The following is a 15,248-nucleotide window of genomic DNA, read 5'->3' as shown; positions in this document are numbered from 1 at the left end:
AACTGACTAAGAAATAAACACAAGTGCCCTTCTTTGGCACAAAACTCACTATCCAAAAACACTATCTCCTCAAAAAATATGAATAAAACGGAGGAGTGAGACCGTCACGAGATAGAAATAGGCACAGACGGACTCAAAAATAAAACCACCTCAAAAAATTTCCAAACTTTGCCTCCTCTGGTTTCTTCCTGTGAACGTGATATTTGATTTTTTTTCTTTTTTTTTTCTTTATTCACGTCTTTCTCATCCCTTTTTTTTTCAATTCTTTTCATTTCTTCCTTTCTTTCATCCTGTATCACGTTTCCAGCCCTTGGTTTTTTCTTTTTTTTTTCACTTTCACGTTTTTCTTCTCTTTATTTTTTTTCTTTTTCAATACTTTTTTTTTTTCATACTCCCTTCCTTTATTCTCCACCAACTCCAAACAAAATACACATGGGCCAACTGCAGACGGAAAATCATACCACAAAAGAACATACTAAACTAGCTTGACTAGGCAGGCTTAATTTGGAATGTAGCTAATGGGTCAAAAAGGCAAGTTTTGGCTAATGTGGAGCTAAATGGGTGAAAAATATAAGGAAAGGAAAATTTGCAAACACCTCCCTGCATGTGACACCAACCGCAAACCGAATATGTGCATTTGACAAGAAATTGAATGTCATAAAAGTGCAAAAGAGACGAACATGCTATGCAAGGAGTACTACTCTCAATTCCTAATGAACTGGTCATGAATGTCACCAGTTATGGGCTCTAAAAACTCAGAATTTATTAAGTAGTTTGCCAATTTATCAGGTCAAGTCTAAACAGTCAGCTATATTTGAACAGAAACTCGTAGATTATGCGTATGACAAAGCTAATAACTATCAATGAAAGTGCAAGGCTCAAGCAAAAAGACAAGTTATAGTGCATTATCATCATGGAAATCTACCGTTCCGACTCACCCTATATGCAAAAATAAACGTGAAATTTTTTGGATTTTTTGAAATTTTGAAATTTTTATCAGATTTTTGATTTTTATGAAAATAAACAACAATGCAAACTGAAATTAAACGTGATAACAGAAATGCAATAAAAACAAGATGCAGACACAGATATGGATGCATAACCTCCCCAGACCAAACCGTACAATGCCCCCATTGTACCAAAACATGGAAAGGAAACGCAAACTAAAAGAGAAAGAGAGTAAATGCGGAAAGCTTACAAGATTGCGCGAATAAGGGTCCTCCCCAAACCAGCCAGCAACATGGGAGGTCACTAATAGCTCCGAAACATCGTCACAAGAAGCTAATCCAAGCAATGGCCGTCCAAAACAGCTCGATCGAGAGGAATAGTGGTCGATCGAGTAAAAAAAAAAAAAAAAATTTTTTTTTTTTTTTTTTTTTTTTTGGTACTGATCGAGTAGAAATTTCACTCGATCGAGTAAAATCAAATAGAAATAGCTCTCGATCGAGTACAAAAGTACTCGATCGAGTAATCTCCAAAGATGTATTCTGCAAAACGCAAAAAAATTGCCCGCAAAACTAACAAAGCAAGCATACTGATATAGTCTATGGTACGAAGACCAATTATTACACACAACTGAAATAAAATGCAATGTTTGAAAAACAACTACAAAAAAAAATCTCCGGGTTGTCTCCCGGGTAGCGCTAGTTTCAGACAGGTCTCAGCTCGACCTTCTTTTTCAGCCAACTACTCTAATTGAACCCAATCAAATTAACTCAAAGCTCGCACCAACCTGTCAAATAGCTGCGCATGTGCTACACAAAACTGTAAGTAGCACCATAATATAGTAATAGCATAGGAAATTGAAATGCAAGATCGTTTAAGCCTAACGAATTTCCTATGACAGCTCCCAAAATCATTCACAAGATAATTCTGCCCTCCAGCTAAGGGCGGAATATAAAAGCTCAAATTATCCGCAGGTGGAAAATTAGAGAGCTCAGGAGCAATTAACTCAAAAATAACGCGAGTAGAATTAAGATGCTCAGACGGGTATGAACTGTGAGGTGGAGGAGTCTGGTCAACTAAGGGAGAAGGTGGATAATCGTCCCAAATGCATGGGGCGGTAAAGTCAAATGGGTCAATGGGGTCTCCTAAAATGGGCTCATCATCGATATCATCATAAGTATCCCATTTAGCCTCTAGACTATCACTCTCCTCATCGCTAGACTCGTCAAGATGGAGGTTCTCAAAGAGAGCCTCCAAATCGTCCTCACTAACATTACAAGAATCATAAAGGGGTTCTAGACTATCCTCATAAAAAGGATTGTCAACCACGCTAATGGTCTCCTCTATGTCTCCGTCAGCATTTCCTAGATTGGTTTCTAAGGTCTCACCCACCCCCTCATTTGAGTCAACATGAAGAGAAAAGTTGGGTTTAAGAGATTCAGCAGCAAACCAATTAAAGAATTCTAATACCTCATTTACGGGGATTCCTTCGAAATCCCACTTACCAAGAGATTCTAGGTATGCTCGCGTAGGGTCATTCATACCCCTAAGATAGTCCAAAGACAATTGGAGTTCGTAAAAATGCATCTCGTCCCGGGCTCGAGCCACTCCAAAACCTGGCTAAATAAGTACCAAAATTTCGTTCTCTTCTGCGAAAGAGAAGAACGAAAGACATAATAACGGTCTCAAGGAACCGAAGCTCCTTGAGACAAGAAATAAACTAAATAAAAACAAATAAAACTACGCTGCCTCCCCGGCAACGGCGCCAAAATTTGATACCTGTCGAAGTGAGTACCAAAAATAATATTTATAAATTCCAAACTACAACTAGCAAGCGGTAGTAAGGGTCGATCCGCAGGGAGGTAGGGAGTTCTAAGTGTCTTATCTCAGTCTATGAATTTTCTGGGGGGGTTTTGATTATTTCAACTGAACTAAAGAGACTAAGGAAAGAGAGATAAAAATAGAAGAAATTAACAATAGAGGGAAGGAAATATGCTAGGAGTCGGTCTACCGTGGCAGCTATACTATCGGTAATACTAAAGTGATTAGACTATTGATAAGAAGAGCTATGGTCGTCACCTTTCGGTCCTTAAACCGCCCTAGAGCGTAAACAGCTTAACTTTCGCCCTCACTGCAATACCCTATTGTAATTAAGCAAGTCTTCCCTTCCAATCTTTCGATCCAGGTCGGGGTTAACTAGATTTATGGTCTCCTGCATGCATTCATTCGACCGGATAACAATTAAATTGCCTAATACAATTCCTATCGCAAGGCTAATCAGAGAAAGTCAATTAAAACATTGCTACCATGGCTTCCCTAATCCTAACACACTACGGGATTTAGCTAGACATAATTAAAGGGAAAACAAGAAATAAAGGGAGAACAATAATCATAAGCATAAATTAAAGAGGAAAAGAAAGGGAAAGAACTAATTACTCAAATAGATCCGGAAGGAAGAACAGTAGCAAAGTAAGAGTGTATGTTAAAAATAAGAGAGGAGAAGAGGGAGAGTAGTAACGTGTTCCTCTGCCTCCACCAAGTCCATGGAATGAATGATCTCTCTATTAGGTCTAAAACTATCTTATTTATACTAAGTAGTATTATTATTATTAACTAGATATAAGATAAACATAATAATAAATCTAATCATACTCGACAATAACCTTCTCGCTGTAGCTAGTACTCGATCGAGTGATTTATCTACTCGATCGAGTACTTTTCCTGCTTTGCGCACTGAACTTCAAACGGCTGCCATTTCTTCGTTACTTGGGAAAATAGGACGATTCCGGTGGCGTTGGAAAGCTAAGAGGACAAAATTTCATCCCCAATTAGAATCACCTGAATATCTGTTGTAGAACTCCAGATATGGCTCTCCAAAGTAGGCACTAGCAATTTGAAGTTCTTCCTTTGCTCGCCTAGCTATCTTTCTTCTTTGCGCATCCCAAACTAGCTACATTCCCGCTCCAAATTCACTCTTCCTCCGAATGCATGCTAAATGGATGGTAAAAGGCTTGATTTCACTACTTTCTGGTTCATTCCTGCAAATAAGACAAAATAACCCAAAGTAGCATATTCGGGGCATTTCGTAGCATAAAACTACGATAAAAGCATGGAAATACGTGCATAAAATAGGCTAAAAAGACTATATAAAATGCACGTATCAGACACTGTGACTTACTCAAAGTGATCCCAGTGCCCATAGGTAGAAAACCTCTCTTGAAGTTTTTCATATTGAATCGGTCAAGAATCTTATCGATTTAGGCTTCTTGACTCAATGCTAATATCCTTTTAGATCTATTCCTATAGATCCGGATACCCAAGATGCGCTGAGCTTCTCCCAAATATTTCATTTGGAAGTGATTTCCCAACCACTTCTTAACAGAAGCAAGCATATCAACATCATTCCCAATGAGTAATATGTCGTCCACATAAAGAAGTAAGAAAACAACTTTACTCCCACTAAACTTCATGTATAAACATGGTTCCTCAACACTTCGAGAAAAACCATTCTGTTTAATAACATGATCAAAACGATGATTCCAACTCCTTGACGCTTGCTTAAGACCATAAATGGATCTCTTAAGTTTGCATACTTTGTTAGGATTTTTAGGATCCACAAAACCCTCAGGTTGTATCATGAACACTTCCTCTTCCAGAAACCCGTTCAGGAAAGCGGTTTTGACATCCATTTGCCATATATCATAATCATGAAATGCAGCAATTGCTAACATTATCCGAACAGATCTAAGCATAACAACTGGTGCAAAAGTTTCATCATAGTGTAAACCATGAACCTGAGTGAAACCTTTTGCAACCAATCTAGCTTTGTAGACATCTTTATGTCCATCCATGCCGATTTTAATCTTGAATATCCACTTACACTGAAGAGGTCGAACATCTTTAGGTAAGTCAACCAAGTCCCATACCTGATTATCGTACATGGAATCCATTTCAGATTGCATGGCCTCGAGCCATAGCTTAGAGTCAGAACTCATAATAGCTGCTTTATAGGTCTTAGGTTCGTCACTTTCTAAAAGTAAAACCTCATAGTCACCATCTTCCTCGATAATACCAAGGTATCTATCAGTGGCGACTAACCCTTTCGACCTCCTAGGTTCGAAGGAACAATAACTGATTCAGACGTAGAAGGAACATCTTCCTGCAGTGTCACATCAGTTTGTGGCTCTTGAACTTCATCAAGTTCAAATTCTCTCCTACTCTGTCTTCTAGAAATAAACTCTTTTTCTAGAAAGACAGCTTCACGAGCCACAAACACTTTGTTCTCGTTACTATTGTAGAAGTAATATCCACAAGTTTCCTTAGGGTAGCCTACAAAAATACACTTTTCAGAACGAGGTGCAAGCTTATCGTCAGACTTGCTCTTGACATAAGCATCACAACCCCATACTTTCATGTATCGCAGATTCGGGACTTTCCCTTTCCATATCTCATATGGAGTTTTGTCAGTTGCTTTAGTGGGACTTTTATTAAGTGATTGTACATCAGATAAAATGGCAAAACCCCAGAATGACTTAGGTAACTGTGTTTGACTCCAATCATCGATCGAACCATATCTAATAAAGTTCGATTCCTCCTTTCAGCCACACCATTTAATTATGGTGTGCCAGAAGGAGTTAACTGAGATACAATACCGCAGTTTATAAGGTGATCTTTAAAGTCATTGCTTAAATATTCCCCACCACGATCTGATCGTAATGCTTTAATCTTCTTATTTAACTGGTTTTCTACTTCATTCTGAAACTCTTTGAACTTATCAAAAGCTTCACTTTTATATCTCATTAAGTAGATATACCCATATCTACTCATGTCATCGGTAAAAGTAATGAAATAATCATAATTACCTCTAGCAGTGACTGTCATTTGGCCACAAACATCGGTATGTATTAAACCCAATAACTCACTAGCTCGAGATCCTTTTCCTAGAAAAGGTGAACGAGTCATCTTGCCAAAAAGACAAGATTCGCATGTACCAAATGATTCGAAATCAAAAGGTTTAATTACACCAGTCGACACTAGTCTTTTAATGCGTTTCTCGTTGATGTGTCCTAATCGACAATGCCATAAATAAGATAGATCAGGATCACCTGTTTTGAGTCTTTTATTATCTAAATGATAAACATCGTTGCAAGTATCTAGAATATAAATACCATTGATTGAAATAGCTTGACTATATACAATCCCATTAAGGGAAAAAGTACAACACTTGTCTTTAATTACAAAGGAAAACCGTTCTGTGTCTAACACAGATACGGATATTATATTTGTAGATAGCGTTAGTACAAAATAACAATCATTAAGATGTAACTCCAACCCCGAAGCTAAACTAAGTACATAAGTTCCTACAGAGACGGCAGCTACTTTAGACCCGTTTCCCATTCGGAGATCGACATCACCCTTGTTTAGCTTTCTTATGCTTTTTAGACCCTGCAAATGATTACACAAGTGAGAACCACAACCAGTATCTAATACCCAAGTTGTATTTGAAGCATAATTTATGTCTATCATAAAAGATTCAGTTAAGAAATTACATGTCGGCTTCACAATGCCAGCTTTTATGTCATCCAGGTACTTTGTACAATTACGTCTCCAATGTCCCTTGTTATTATAGTAATTACAAGTATCTTTAAGAGGATTACCGTTTATAGGTTTAGGCTTGGTAGAGCAATTCGCAATTGCTTTACCTTTGCCCTTCACCTGAACGGGCTTCTTACCTGCATTCCTCTTAAACTGCTTCTTCCCCTTCACGTTTATCGCAAGCACATCTTTCCTCGTTCTCCCACTCAATCCCATGTCCTTCTCTGCTTGTACAATCAGAGAATGGAGCTCATGTAAACTCTTTCTCATGTTTGTCATATTATAATTTACCCTAAATTGGGTAAATCCTTTGACGTGAGAGAGAGAGAGAGAGTGGAGCACTCGGTCCACCACTAGTTCGTCGAGGATCTTACATCCCAACCCTTCTAAAGTTTCCACGTACTCAATCATTTTAAGTACGTGTGAACTTACAGGTTGACCATCTTTGAGGTTAGCCTCAAAGAAACGAACTGCGGTGTCATATTGAATTATTCTCGGGGCTTGAGAAAACATAGTTTAAAGTCTCGAGAATACTTCATGTGCATCACGAAACTTAACACATTGCCTTTGTAAAGCAGGATCCATTGAAAAAATCAAAACATTTTTAATCGCAGTGGATTCCATTTGATAATTTGAAAAAGCCTCCCTTACATCGGCAGTGGCCCTAGTACTAGGCAAAGGGGGAGAGGGATTGACAAGGTAGCGTAATTTGCCATCACCTGCGGCAGCTAATCGAAGTTGTTCCTCCCAATCTTTAAAATTACTACCGTCCGCTTTAATACATATTTGTCCATAAAAGAACGTAGCCAAGAATCTCTAGCTATGGTGGCGGTTTCACTAGTAAAAGCCATCGTGATTACTACAAAAGAAATAAAGGAAAGATTAACATTTATTGTAACACCCCCGCACACCAGGATGCCTTACCAAGGACTATTCCAGTGTATGACGGTGTCACCATCTCGGTTTCCCGAGGGAGTAGATCAAATTAGACAACAAAAGAACAATCTTATATTATTAAATGTTTCGTACCATACAACTCAATATAAAGTCTTTATAACTGAGATACAACTACAACACTTATGACCTGCATCTCTAAACTGGTAGCGTGATGACTCGATCCCTCCAATCCTAGCAGCCACAAACAGCAATACCGGCTAAGCCAACTGCTCACTATCCCCGAATGGTTCACCGCAGGTTTTACAAAACAACAACAACGGGGTCAGTACTGACTAACCAAATGTAAGACAGAACAACAATGTAAACAACTGATCACCCTCTATCCCAGTCTCACGACCTCGTACAGTAACTGACTACACCCCGAAGGGTGTAGCCCTGCCAGATTACCCATCGCAACAGGTAATCCTCGCCGCCAGTGGGTGACCGCAGTCCATCCCACCTAGTCCAGCTCATCAACGAGCGACTAACAATCCCTGTCCCTTAATTTGCGCATCCCCTCCCGTGGCGGGTTCCACGGAGGGCAAACTAGGGTGTGAAATCACTCCCGCAAGTGACTCCACCACCATCACAACACACACAGCCTCACAGCTGTCACAACACCACAACCGTCAAAACACCACCACAACACCACCGTCACCACTACACTAATACTCCGATGATCAGCAGATAACAATCATACACAGTACAATTACAATCTTAAATCAATTAACAGTAAACTGAGTAGGGAAACCCTACCTCATCGCAAAGCATGTAAGACTTCCATTTACAGCCACGCACGACTCCAATAAGCATCCTAACAATGATAACCATCTCCTATTACACGACTATACTCAAAGAATCACTCAAAAGAACACAAGGCAGAAACTTACCTAACCTTACACATCGGCGGTGACATAGACGACCACCACACACGTCATTCTTCCCCAACGAATCCCGTCCTCCCCATGGTGGAGGATTAGGCGAAAGCATTAGAGTGTGAAGATATGGGGTGATAGGAGAGAGAGATAGGCTAGGGTTAGAGAAAGAGAAACTGTCGAGGAAATGAGAAAATGAAATGAATCTCGCGAACTTGCGTTTATATTAACGTGTCGACAGCAGCCATACTCGGTCGAGTACGGAAGTACTCGGCCGAGTAGGCTCTACTCGGTCGAGTATGGGTAATACTCAGCCGAGTAGCCTCAGCTAGGTCGAGTAAATAATCCTATAAAACTCATGTTACAAGCCTGATTCCTCACCCATTCATCCCCAAGGTCTGTTTGGTCAACAAGATCGGTCAACGGCGTTCTTAAATATCCTGGGTGTTACAATCTTCCCCCCTTAAAAAGAACTTCGTCCCCGAAGTTCAGCCCGCGCGACACTCTCCTCAGGTTTACGTACCGTGACATTAACCACCTACACCAACGTGCACAAATTCGCACCATCCTGACATTAGCATCATACCACCTTACTCAAACAACAATCGCCTATCACAGCTACTCCTCCAAACAATACTAATCACCAACTTTCACATACTCTTACGGAAATTAATGAATTCACATGCATTCTTTTGCCAAACGCGACACAACTACTATCGACCATAAGAACACAAGTGCGAAGCAATACTCAAAACAGCACTCAACCATACAAATATACAAGTATACAAATGCAAAACCATACACAAATGCGAACCACCACATTCCATACGCTTATATCAAATATACAAATGCAAAACAATACACAATTGTAAAGCAATACTAAAAAACAGTACTCAACCACCACATTCCGTACACCTATACCAATTATCATAAATTGAATTGAGACACCCGTGCACAGTATAATCTTCATATTACTTGAATACAACATGGATACAGCTTAAAGGAAACATAATTGTAATTCCAAATGCGAACATGCCCAACATACATGTGATTCCAAATATCATAGGTATAATTAAATACATATTTCTCATAAATAAATACGTATAATTAAATACATATTTCACATAAATAACTACTTAGTTCCGCGACATTACTCTTCCCCTCTTAAAGGAACTTCGTCCCCGAAGTTCACCACTAGCCACTTCTCGTGCCCAAAGCCAATACGTACCTCATGACGGTGACATTACTCATAAACTCTTGTAGCACAACTTGCTTTATGACATTACAGTCTTGTGACTTATAAAGACAAAATATTTCAGCAACCAAGTAGTGTGTAACAATTAAAATATGGAATTAATAAGAAATAGCAGCTTTATGCATAACCTGTTGAGGCAATTATCACTGTAACCAAACATATATACATATAAAATTTGTTACAGTTACCACGCTGTATGAGTATGGTGTTACCTTTCATATAATTTAGTGATTCGGGTATTCATCTCCTAAACAATTTAAGTTTCTGGTAACCAACCAATGTTATACAACGAAACATTCACAAATTCATAGGTTATTCCATCAATCACGTATCCGTGATACAACCATAATCCATCTGTGGAACATCTTATAGTATTAAATAGCAAAATAAGGCACTAACAAACTCTTTCATACAATTATTATATAACTTATGTAATTCACATAGCTATTTCCCATCAGTTCTGTTTTTGAATATTCGGCCGAGTATGAAAGGCTACTCGGTCGAGTAAGCTCTACTCGGTCGAGTATATTTGTATACTCGGCCGAGTAAGCTCTACTCGGTCGAGTAGTAATTATGCTCGGTCGAGTTATGACAGCCAGAGAGCGTTTTGACGACATTACCTAGAGCATTCACAATCAACCTGCATCAAATTCTTCCCAATAATATTAAACATAACTAATTCCTAACATAAGCGACATTCAACACGTCTCCATACGATAATTAAGTAAGTAACGGCCTTATGGCCGAGTACAGTCATCCAACAATAGATGATAAATCCCGAAAGCAACAACCAAAATAGAAGTACTAAATCCGACACAACAAAACAAATCCATCACAACCAAATAAATCCAACATCAAAGAAATCAAACCAAACAACCTAACAATACAAGATCAATAGCGAGGACCCTCCTCCATGTCATCATCACCACCTGCGCCGGAGGTAAACTCCCCACTCCTGGAAAGCCTGCTGCTGCTGAGTAGTCCCCTCCTAGCTGACTGCCAGAGTTGGCTCCCCACGGTCCCGCAAGGTAGCCAAACTCAGTCTCCTCCGGAGGTCTCCAGTAACTCGGATCAACTCCATAGCTGTGGAATACTCCCGTACCCACTCCCGGTCCCCTCCACCAGACAAGCTGTGCAAGCTGTGTCCCTATGCCCTGGTTAAGGGTCATCTCATGTAGGTTGCGGAGCACCAAAGTAGAGGAGATCCGCTCAGCCAGTTCATGAGGCTGCATCCTGGGGTCATGCACTGTGGGGTAGGGCGAGTACTGATACAGGTGGTAAGGGTAGGAGTCAGGGGCAGAGTAAGAGGGCTCAGGTACGACCGGGTCTGTCCTAGACTGCCTCACTCCACGACGCTCCCGAGGTGGGGGAGGTGCCTGTTGCTATCCCTCAGGTACGGTGACAGGCTCAGGTAGGTCCAAGAGAATCCGTGGGTCGATCGGATAGAACTGGGGCTCAGGTCTAGGAATGGCACAAGTCTCCCACTCAGCCAAATGATCAACAACAGGGAGATGAGCTGGGTCCGGAAGCACCATCCACATAGTTCCCCTCACCCTCCAGGCATAAGACCCGTCATCCATCTTCCTCAACCACCTGTTCTGACGCCAGTACTGAGCGTCCATGGTAGGCACAATCTCTACATACTCATTCCCCTCAGGAGGTGGGGCCTCAAAGTCTGTCAGGCGCTGAGCTAGGCGGGTCACTATGGCCCCGCGGGCAATGTGTCGGGTCTCGGACTGTGCCATGCGCTCAAGACTAGAGCACACTACACCAGGAGCACTATAGTAAAACGGTTTCTGGCGGTGTAGGTTAAGGTAAGACATAAGGAGCATGACTTCGTGAGAATTGAGCTTGCTCACGTCATCTCTCGAGTACAACAAACAGGTCAACATCCTCAGGAACATACGAAGGGAAACGTGTTGCACATCATTAATCAGCATGGCACTGGCATTAGGGGCAGGTCTGCCAGTCAAATATGGGAGGTATTGAGGTGCACCGCTGTTCTTGGCCACATCACTAAGGTACCCATCCCCTTCGGCCTCTAAACCCAAATGGTCAGCCAACTCGTCTAGGGTAAGCTCATGATCCTCGTTCATGAGACGAAAAGAGACAGTCTTTCCCTTCTTATCATAAACAAAAGAGCTCAAAAACTCTAAGGTCAAGTGGGGGTAGGATTTCTTTCTCAGATGATACAACCCTTCCATGCCCAAAATCTTGAAGATATGAAATATGTCCTCCTTGATCCCTAAAGTCTCAAGGATACCAGGGTCAACATAGCGGGTGGGGCGGAAAGGACGACGCATAAGAGCCACAAAAGCCTTACGATGATTGAAATCAGAGAATATTACCGATGGATGTGCCTCCACCGGCGGAACCACAGGTTCACTGCTTGATTGACCAGTCTCAAGCTGAACATTATCACGAGTTCTTTTGTTGGGTAAACCTCTGGTTTTCACCCTACTGCAAGAGAACAATCTTTAACAAGGGTTTGACACAAAAATTCTTAGCGCAAAAGACGGACTGTTTTCAATTGTATATCGATTCTATAACGATCTTTTTAAGACAAATTAACAGAAAATCATCAATTACATTACAATTTATATGGTTACAAACTTTAAATTGTTTCAAATTAAGGAATAATCATCAACAACCAAGAGAGTTTCGTTTTTGGTAACCCTAGAATTCAGAAATTGAATTTTTAAACCATGAAATTAATCAATCGAGGCATACACAAGATCTACATGCATTTGAATCCTAGAATCACAAGTTAAAGACTAAATTTCAGTTGTTTAACAAAGAATTTCGAAATCTAGCATGATATTATACCATAACTTTGAAAACAATGAGAAAATTGAGTTTAAATCTTACCTTAAACTGGTTTGAGGCAAGCAAGAACAAGTAGAACACCAAAGTTTTACCCAAAAGCTTGAGGAAGGAAGGATATGGAGTTTTTAGAGAGAAGGAAAAGGGAAGATGGGAGGCGGAAATAAGAGAGAAAGGAACGAAAATAGGGTTTTTGTATAACCCGTATAAGTCCTGCTACAGTAATACTCGGTCGAGTATTGGGAATACTCGGCCGAGTGTCGACTACTCGGTCGAGTACTTAGGAATACTTGGCCGAGTGTGGACTACTCGGTCGAGTACCCTTCTTACTCGGTTGAATTTTGAAGAACAGAAGCGATTATTATTTTCATCAAACAGATACTCGGTTGCGTAGCATATACTCGGCCGAGTATGGTCTACTCGGTCGAGTACGGTCATCTACTCGGTCGAGTTTCCAAAAGTGGAGGAAATCATAAACTTTCACTATCCCTGCAAAATAAATGATATCGTTCGGAGTTCCGTGCAACCGGTTCGTCACTGTTAAAGCTTAGTTCTACCACTCAAACACATATCAATACTTATTTTTGTACATCTACTACTAATACTATCATCATTATTACCTTCATTCTAAACTATGTCATGAAACTGTTACACCTATCCTTATAGCATACTCATCATTTAATTACGTTATTTGCAAGGTTTAGCTCTCATCTCACATCATCTCAAATACCGCTAAACACCAGACATACACCTTAATCACATTTACAAAGCAGCAATTCAACACACAACACATTCATTGCGAAATAAATTGGTTAACTTACCACTGGTCACACATCGCAACAATTCCGTCACTCACTCCAACTTTCCACACATACATCATAACTCATATCACCTTAATCATGGATTCACACAACAATCATCACTAAACAATTAACGACTCTCACTAGCTACCCTTTTTCCCGTGTCTGGCTTAAGCCCGATGGGGCCATGATTTTGAAATGAGGGCGCCTACTCACCCAAAATCTAGCATCGGCTGGGGCTCCCAACGTACATCACCAGGTTCATTTTAATTGACACCCTATATTCATTAGATTCATTGGTTCAGGTTCCAAAATCGTCGGCTCTGATACCACTTTGTAACACCCCCGCACACCAGGATGCCTTACCAAGGACCATTCCAGTGTATGACGGTGTCACCATCTCGGTTTCCCGAGGGAGTAGATCAAATTAGACAACAAAAGAACAATCTTATATTATTAAATGATTCGTACCATACAACTCAATACAAAGTCTTTATAACTGAGATACAACTACAACACTTATGACCTGCATCTCTAAACTGGTAGCGTGATGACTCGATCCCTCCAATCCTAGCAGCCACAAACAGCAATACCTGCTAAGCCAACTGCTCACCATCCCCGAATGGTTCATCGCAGGTTTTACAAAACAACAACAACGGGGTCAGTACTGACTAACCAAATGTAAGACAGAACAACAATGTAAACAACTGATCACCCTCTATCCCAGTCTCACGACCTCGTACAGTAACTGACTACACCCCAAAGGGTGTAGCCCTACCAGATTACCCATCGCAACGGGTAATCCTCGCCGCCAGTGGGTGACCGCAGTCCATCCCACCTAGTCCAGCTCATCAACGAGCGACTAACAATCCCTGTCTCTTAATGTGCACATCCCCTCCCGTGGCGGGTTCCACGGAGGGCAAACTAGGGTGTGAAATCACTCCCGCAAGTGACTCCACCACCATCACAACACACACAGCCTCACAGCTGTCACAACACCACAACCGTCATAACACCACCACAACACCGCCGTCACCACTACACTAATACTCCGATGATCAGCGGATAACAATCATACACAGTACAATTACAATCTTAAATCAATTAACAGTAAACTGAGTAGGGAAACCCTACCTCATCGCAAAGCATGTAAGACTTCCATTTTTAGCCACGCACGACTCCAATAAGCATCCTAACAATGATAACCATCTCCTATTACACGACTATACTCAATGAATCACTCAAAAGAACACAAGGCAGAAACTTACCTAACCTTACACATCGGCGGTGACACAGATGACCACCACACACGTCATTCTTCCCCAGCGAATCCCGTCCTTCCCATGGTGGAGGTTTAGGCGAAAGCATTAGAGTGTGAAGATATGGGGTGATAGGAGAGAGAGATAGGCTAGGGTTAGAGAAAGAGAAACTGTCGAGGAAATGAGAAAATGAAATGAATCTCGCGAACTTGCGTTTATATTAACGTGTCGACAGCAGCCATACTCGGTCGAGTACGGGAGTACTCGGCCGAGTAGGCTCTACTCGGTCGAGTATGGGTGATACTCGGCCGAGTAGCCTCAGCTAGGTCGAGTAAATAATCCTATAAAACTCATGTTACAAGCCTGATTCCTCACCCATTCATCCCCAAGGTCTGTTTGGTCAACAAGATCGGTCAACGGCGTTCTTAATTATCCTGGCTGTTACATTTATCGTCTAGAAATATTTAACTTGTGAAACTATTTAACAAGTTCCTATTTATATAATGATCTCCCACTAAATTATATAAATGATTCCAAGATCCAATTTTATATAAACACAGGCACGGTGGACCGATTCAACCCATATTTATATAAATTTGTTGAGTCAACATTTTGACTGATTCTACTACTAGAACTCTTGGTTGACGGATTTTCTTAAAATCTATCTTTTAGCCCCATAATAAATATGGGCACGGTGGACCGATTCAACCCATATTTATCCCGTTGAGTCCAACCAATTTTCACGCGTAATAACTTTTAT

This window comes from Silene latifolia, chromosome 3 (assembly GCF_048544455.1).
Source record: "Silene latifolia isolate original U9 population chromosome 3, ASM4854445v1, whole genome shotgun sequence".
Classification (NCBI taxonomy): Eukaryota; Viridiplantae; Streptophyta; class Magnoliopsida; order Caryophyllales; family Caryophyllaceae; genus Silene; species Silene latifolia.
This window is presented reverse-complemented; position numbering follows the sequence as displayed.